Source organism: Globicephala melas, chromosome X (assembly GCF_963455315.2).
Source record: "Globicephala melas chromosome X, mGloMel1.2, whole genome shotgun sequence".
NCBI classification, from domain to species: Eukaryota; Metazoa; Chordata; class Mammalia; order Artiodactyla; family Delphinidae; genus Globicephala; species Globicephala melas.
The window spans coordinates 15,393,263-15,401,126 of record NC_083335.1 but is presented as its reverse complement, the minus strand read 5'-3'; positions in this window follow the sequence as shown (position 1 = coordinate 15,401,126).

The window sequence follows — 7,864 nt, the reverse complement described above, 5'->3', positions numbered from 1 at the left end:
TTTTTTTTGCGGTACGCGGGCCTCTCACTGCTGTGGCCTCTCCCGTTGCGGAGCACAGGCTCCGGACGCGCAGGCTCAGCAGCCATGGCTCACGGGCGCAGCCGCTCCGCGGCATGTGGGATCTTCCCGGACCGGGGCACGAACCCGTGTCCCCTGTATCGGCAGGCGGACTCTCAACCACTGCGCCACCAGGGAAGCCCACAAGTGACCACTTCTATGAGTTTATATATACTTCGTTTGTTTCTCCAAATATATATTCTTATTTTAATGCTTTTATATATAAATGGTAACATGTTCTACATACTGTACTGCACCTAGCTTTTTTCTACTTAACGCTATATCCAGGAAGAACTTTCTATATCAGTAAAGAGTATCCTCCTTCTTATTACAGCTGCATAATATTTTGCATGGCTTATAGCATAATTCATTTTACCAGTTCCTGACTAGTTCTACCAGTAACGCATGAGAGTGCATTCCACAGTCTCATTAGCTATGTGTTTTGCCTATCTGATAGCTGAGAAATGGTATATCCGTGTAGTTTTAATTTTTATTAACTTAAAAGTGAGGTTGACCATCTTTTCATAGAGCTTATTCACATCTTTGGTCCCACACCCCCTGCTTTCTGGTGGGTGGGTGGTTTTTTTCCTTATTGGCTGTAGGAACTCTTTGTGATATGAGTTGCAAATATTTCCTTTCAGTTTATCATTTTTCTTTGACTTTGCTTATGGTGTCTTTACCATGCAAAACTTATTCTGGAGTCGTTGAATTTATGAATCTTTTATGACTTCTGGATTTTGAATCATAGTTAGAAAACCTCCCTCCAAGGTAACAAATCATAGATACGCACATGCATACAAACACCAGTTAGAAGATATAGAGAATAGTCTATTTACAATAGCAAAAAAATTTAAAAAACCTAGGTTTAAACTTAAAGTCCCGAAACTTTTATAAGGGAAACTAAAACACTCCTGGGAAACACAAAACTAGACCTGAACAAATGGAAAGACATCTGGGATGTTCTTGGATGTGTAGTCTTAACATCATAAAGATTTCCTATCTTTCTAAGTTACATAAATTTAACATGATCCCAAAAAGAATACCACAAAGTTTTGGTATTTTTGTTTTTCACCTAGACAGGTTGACTCTAGAGTTCATATGAAGAAATAGCATAGCCAGGAAAACTCAAAGAGTAAAGGGAGAAATTTTTCCAGAAATTAAAACTTTTATATAACTCCAATAATGTGCCACTGGCCTGTGAACAAACCAATGGAAAAGAATTGGAGTACAGAAATAGACCCAAATATATCCAGGAATTTAGATAAAGGCGTCATCTGCAAACAGTGGAGAAAAAAATATACTGGTCAATAAATGGCATGAAAACTGGATGGCCATCTAGAAAAAAAAATTGAAGTTGGATTGATGCATTCCACCGGGATAACTCCAAATGGATCAAAAATTTAAATGTAAAAAGATGAAACCATCAAGGTGCTAGACAACAGAATGGGAGAATTAATTCCTTTAAATCTTGGAAGGGGTTAATTCTTGATGACTCAGTAACAGTATTTCATATGAAAGACTAAATTCATAACCAACGTCTCCCCTGGGCAGTAGTTATACTCCCCTCCTCAGCGTGTAACTTCCCAGTTTTGTAAAAGGACCGACCCCAAATGAGTTTTCAAAGTAGATCCCCAGAATCATAAAACGGTTGGATTTTTCCCTTTTAGAGATTACTCGATTCAACTCACTTAAGTTCTCCCCTTTAATTCAAACCTGCCGCATTTTGACACGATATAATCAACAAGAACTGGGTGACCGGCAAGTGATCATACGCTGTGTGTCTGCACTGTGTGGATTTACAGTCCGCATCTGAGTGTGTGGCGGCACCTCAAATAGCCTTTGATCCAATTCAGTGCTGAAGTGCCTGGCACACCCCACAAATTCTGTAGGAGCTGGAGAGGCCTGAACTGGTCTTAGACGGTGGGATTCATACACAAAGAGTAGCGGGGTTCACAAGAAAAGGCAAGGATAAATGTGCCACGAGGTGAGGTGAGTTGTTTTGAAACGATTTCCAGGGAGATATTCGAGACTGTGATTGTGTGTGCCGTTATTTCCTGTCTACCGTGAAGAAAACTTTTTTTCTGCCATGATTAAAGGGGCTGAACACAGGCTAGTGAGGAAAGAACCAAGCTTGCCAAGGGGCCACCGGCATTACAGAATTTAATCAGGGACATGGTAAAGAAGTTGTCATCGTGAAAGTGAATATGATTCATCTTGAAGGCAGCTAGCAGACAGGAAACGCACAGCAAGAGGCATGGCAATAGTTGTAATTATCTGTCACTGTAGGTGTTTCTGCCGCCTCGAAATCGTTAGGCCTGCACAGTTCTGCCACCCGAATTCACTTCAGGAGGAGTTATACAAAGTCAGCGTGTAAAGCTTCAGGTTTCCAGTAGGGATTCTGGAAACGAGTGTCTCCTCGACGTTTTCATTCACCGAACTATTAAGTAGAAAGACTAAATAGCCACTGCTGAGGAGACACCTACCGGGTTTCAACATGAACATGGAAACGGAACTCTGAGGTTTCAAAACTTTGCTATTATAAAAGAGATTGAAGATTTCAAGTAGCACCTAAAGCCCTGACACTTTGAGAGAACAGGCCTAAAAGGAACAGTTTAAAATAGACCTAAAGGAAATTGCAGGTAGGGGAGTGCTTGGGACCGCGTAGCTGCTCTAGGAGATTCAAATGGAGGGAGTCTCACTGTGTTATCCCAGCAGCAGAATGTCAAGTTAGTGATTATTTTATTAGGAAAATATTTGCTACACCTGTAATCTTGAAGTGATTAAACAACATACCAGAGCAGAACATTACTCTCCAGGATTAAATACCAAACAAAATAACAAAGAGTTGACCCAGCTACGGGCCACTGGGATGAGACCTTGTCCACTTACCACATCAAAGACCCTTGAAGTAAGCCATAGGCAGAAAAAAAGAAGAATCAGTTAGGATACTGGACTAAACTCAAGCTGGCTGTTTCCTTTATTTTGTTCATTTAGTTTCTAATTTGCCCCTGTCACTTAGTTAATCTAAATATGTACAAAAAATTAAAGTGGCACCCACCCTGAGCTATGTCAGCTCAGTACCTAATAAAAATGGGGCCCAGTTCAAGGAAGATGATGATGGGGAATGTCCAGCTCACTAAATGCATTTTCCAATTAGCTGGGAGATTGCTTTGTGAATCACTGACTTAATGAACACACAAGCTGGGCCGTTCAGGATGGGGGAAAGCCCTCATTCAATAAAGTGAAAAGAATAAATGAAATGATTTCACGAGGATATAGACAAATTTTAGTCCACCAAGGTAGAGAAAAACAATGCAAAACCTCTCTTGACAAAATGAAGTGTGAACTGTGATAACGTTAAGGGGAAAAAATGTGCTAAACCCTGGGGTGGATGGGTAAATTACTTTTGCACAATCACAAGTCATGGCGGACGAGGTTAGGAATGGATTTATTTGGGGAAATTGAAACAAAAGCTCCCTCTCTCCCCTAATGAACATGTTTTTGGAGCTAATCACCGTACTAGGTTACCTGTGTCTTCTACTCTTTGCAGGCTGTTTGTTTATGGGCTTTTCTTAATAGACTTTATTATTTAGAGCAGTTTTGGGTTCACAGCAAAATTGAGCAAAAAGTACGGAGACTTCTCATATACCCCTGTCCTAACCCCCAACACGTGCATAGCCTCCTGCACCATCCACATCCCACAGAGGTGCATTTGTTATAATGGAGGCACCCACACTGACACATCATTATCAAGCAAAGTCCATAGCTTACAATAGGATTCACTCTTGTCGTATGTTCTATGGGTTTGGACAAATGCATAATGCCATGTATCAACCACTTTAGTATCACATAGATAGTATCATATAGAATAGTATCACTGCCCTAAAAATCCTTTTTAACTTAAAAACCTTGTTATGGATAATGATAAACATGTACAGAAGCAGAGAGACTAGTATAATGAACCCCTCCCATTTACCCATCGCCTGCTTTCAGAAATTACCAACCATGGCCAATCCCAATGAGGTATTTTGCAAAGGCTATGAGAATGGAGCTATAGGCGGACTGGTATTACTTTTGTGGAAAAAGGATTTCTTCTCAGTTAAGTGAGTGATTGAATTATTTTGGAGTGACCATGTATTAAGCACTAACTGTGCTAGGTACTTTGCAAATGTTATCTAGACCCTTGCTACTCCAAGTGTGGTCGGTGGACCAGCAACATGGGCATCACCTGGAGCTTACTGGCAGTGAAGACTCTCCAGTCCCATCTCAGACCTACTGAATCAGGGTCAGCAGTTCAGCAAGATCCCCCAGGTGATCTGTATGTGACTTGAAAGTTAAGAAGCACCGACTCCCTGGTCCAGGGTAGACACTTAAAATAGCATCCTAACAACCCTGCAACAACTCCTCAAGGCAGATACTATCATGCCCATTTTATAGATGAGATAACTAAAGCTCAGAGATATTATTTGGCCTTTTCAAGGTCTCCACAGCTAAACTTAGATTTGTCCGGCTTCAGAGTTTATGATTTTACCGCTTAGAGCATGCTGCCTCCCAGCTAGGGGCTCACTTTTGGGTTAACTCAGTGGAAAAAGAAAAGGAGATGGTAGTATGTGTTTGCACAACAGAGGACCAACCAGTCATCCTGGCAGATGATGACGACAGTGACGACGACAGCGATGATGACAGCAACAACAATAGAAAACCAAACAGTTTGCTATTATGCACGCAATCACTTGCTCCACTGAAAGACTTTTTCACTTTTCAACCAGTTATTATGGAATCGTGTAGGCAGCTAAATATTTCAGAGCGGTCAGAGGTCAGGAAAAAAAACTGGAGCAATTATCAAAGTTAGTCCCCCTTGACAGTATCTGTTGACCCAAATATGAACCAAACTGCAAACCATATGCTTTCCCAGAACAGAGAGAAGATGTGCTATAGACTCACATAACTGGTAAATGCATTTTTAAAAATCCATCAGGCCAGTTTGACATCATATAGGCAGGAAAGGCAGGTTTCACTTTCCAACCAGCTGGGCAGTTTTAGCCTATAGCTCTGCTTATACTGAGAAGGGAGCCTGAAATGGCTGAGCACTGTTGGGCAATGCAATAGGACCCTTTGTGTTCTGGGTAGCATTTTGAAAGGAATATTACAGGAAAAGGTAGAGAAAAAGCATAATTCTGGGAGCACACCCCAACTTTAGCAGAAACTCATTAGATCTTAGGAACTTCTCCCTCTAATCCTAGGAGGAGATTAGGCTGTTTCCTACTCTTTCTGCTGCACTAATGACTCAGGGGATCAGCATGGCTGCTTGCTTTTGCAATGAGCTGATCTGATGATTAATTAGCCTCTAGCAGAAATCTGATGAAGTTCTCAGTTCAAAGCCCCAGGGATCTAGTTCAGGGCAATCTGTCCTCAACAAAAAAAGACTAGGTGAAGAGGCACACAAACTGGCCTGGTGAGAGGGGGCCGCAGGGCTTATGATTGACTTTCTACTTTACAACCAAATGACCTGGACACAGCCTGCTGTGGTAAAACAGTATTCCTACTGAAAAACAGTAAACCCACTGGCTCAACAAAGCTAATTGTCTACGTGCATGAAATCAAATTCCTAGTGTATCTTCTCTGCCTTGTAAATACCTATTTGGATCACTTTATCCCACATTCTTTTTTTTTTAATCCCACATTCTAATAGATTTCATAACATTTTATGGCCAACCTTGCCCTCATGCTAAAAAATATAATGAACCATACTAAGAATTGAGTCAAAAGAGGCCCAAATAAAGCCACCTAAGGTAAAATGGATGTCTTATGAAAGTTATCTTAAGAATGTCTTTCTACACATTGAAGGAGATTTTAAATAGTATTTTAATACTGTATTTGAATATTTTGATCACTATATTTTCCCTCTGAAAATCTCACAGAGACATTTCTAAGATCTACTTATCTAAATGACCACCTTTGTAAGGTTAGGAGGGCAGTTATTATTGATCCCTCTTGTGCAGATGAGGAAACAGAGGCTCTGACAGTTGAAGTTAATTGCCCTCCAGCAAGGAAGGGGCACAGCCTAGATCAGCATCCTGATGGTGAGCCGGCCCTCTCTTCTTTCCACTTACCACAGGTTGAAGAAAAAATAGCACAAGAGTAGCCACAAAACTATCCCCTAAAAAAACTAAGGCAGCTGAGCACATGCCAGGATTATTAAATTAGTTGGAAATACCTTTTCACTTTGGAAATTACAAGTTACACCCATGGGTCATTTGGTGAGGGGGAAGACACTGAGACACGAGTACTGAAGGCCTTTGGGTTGTAAGCTGTGTTGTGGACCCAGAGGAATGGCACTTGGGGTGGGGCACAAAGCTAGCTGCATTCTGTCCTTCCTTTCCTCACTGCTCATACTCTCCCCACCTAAGGGGAAGTCAGGAATATTCTGGAAGGCAGGGGCCCTTACTCAGAAAGTAGGGAGCTGGGGCACTCTTGTTCCAACTTCAAGAAGAGGGCATTCAGTAGACTGCAGTGTCTCCTGGGCCAAAGTCAGATGCCTTCCCCACCTCTACTTCTGGGGCTGGCTGTGGAGGGAACCATTAGTTTGAATTTATTCTAAAGGGCACGTCCTAATGGGTCTGAGTCTGGATCTGTATATGTGCTGCTATCCAGCTGAGGAGAGCACAGAACTCTTTGTGACGTGAAGAGTGAGTTAAGTTCGTGAAAAGATTTCAAAATAGTCCAGGGGAGAGGAGGTGGGGGAACCCCCATAGCTTCACTTCTGCTAGCCCCTTCCAGTTTTACCATGACTTTGAGTCATTATTTTCTTACAAAGGGCTATAGGGTGCCCTGTAAAGCTCTCTTCCCCACAAGGGAGTCCTGGGGAGTTGGGCTCCAGTTCGGATTATCTAACAGAATGACCCTTGTAGATACCATGTAGATAACACACAATCAGCCCAAGAAATAAATTCCACACATGAACCACATACATTTGAAAGGCCCCAACTGCTGGGAGCCAGACTAATCTGTAGTTAAGGAAGGGATTTCTGGAATTTTCTGTGAGCCTCCCAGGCTTCCCGCATCTCATCCCTCTCATTACGTAAAAGGAATGGAAAAAGGAGATGTTTGTTTGGGCCAGGACAGTGTGTGATGGGAAAAATCAGCAGGTGAGAGGGCATTTTGTAATACTTAATCTAAAGGTAAGAGTTTTGCTAACTACTGAATAAATTTACGGAAGGAAACAATGTCCTTGGTATAAATATTTATATCAAATAACTCAACACTCCTAAAATCCTGGAGAACGTTCTGGTTTGCATGTCATAGGGGCTGGCTGGACACTTGGAGGAGATGTCGTAGACAGAATTTGGGCATGGGATGGGAAACTGGGCTGGAGAAGTTACTCCTTCAGGCCTGAAATTCTGTGAAAACTAGAGGTGCCAATCCATTTTCTTATGGAAACTGTACTTTTTAAAGTACAAAATCATAGAGATGGAGAACAAATGAATGGTTACCAGAGGTTAGGGATGGTGGAGGGGGACGGGGTAGGTGTGACACACCAGGGACATCTTTGTGGTGACAGAATACTTTTGTGTCTTGATTGGGGTGGTGGTTCCACAAATCTATACATGTAATAAAATGGTGTAGAACTATACACACACATTGTACCTATGTCAACTTCATGGCCTTTATATGGTACTATAATTATGTGCAGTGTAATCATTGGGGGAGACGGAGTGAAGGGGAACTTCCTATGAGTCTACAATTATTTCAAAATAAAAAGTTAAGAAACATCAAGCACAATCCTGCATTTCTTTTAAGTGCCCTA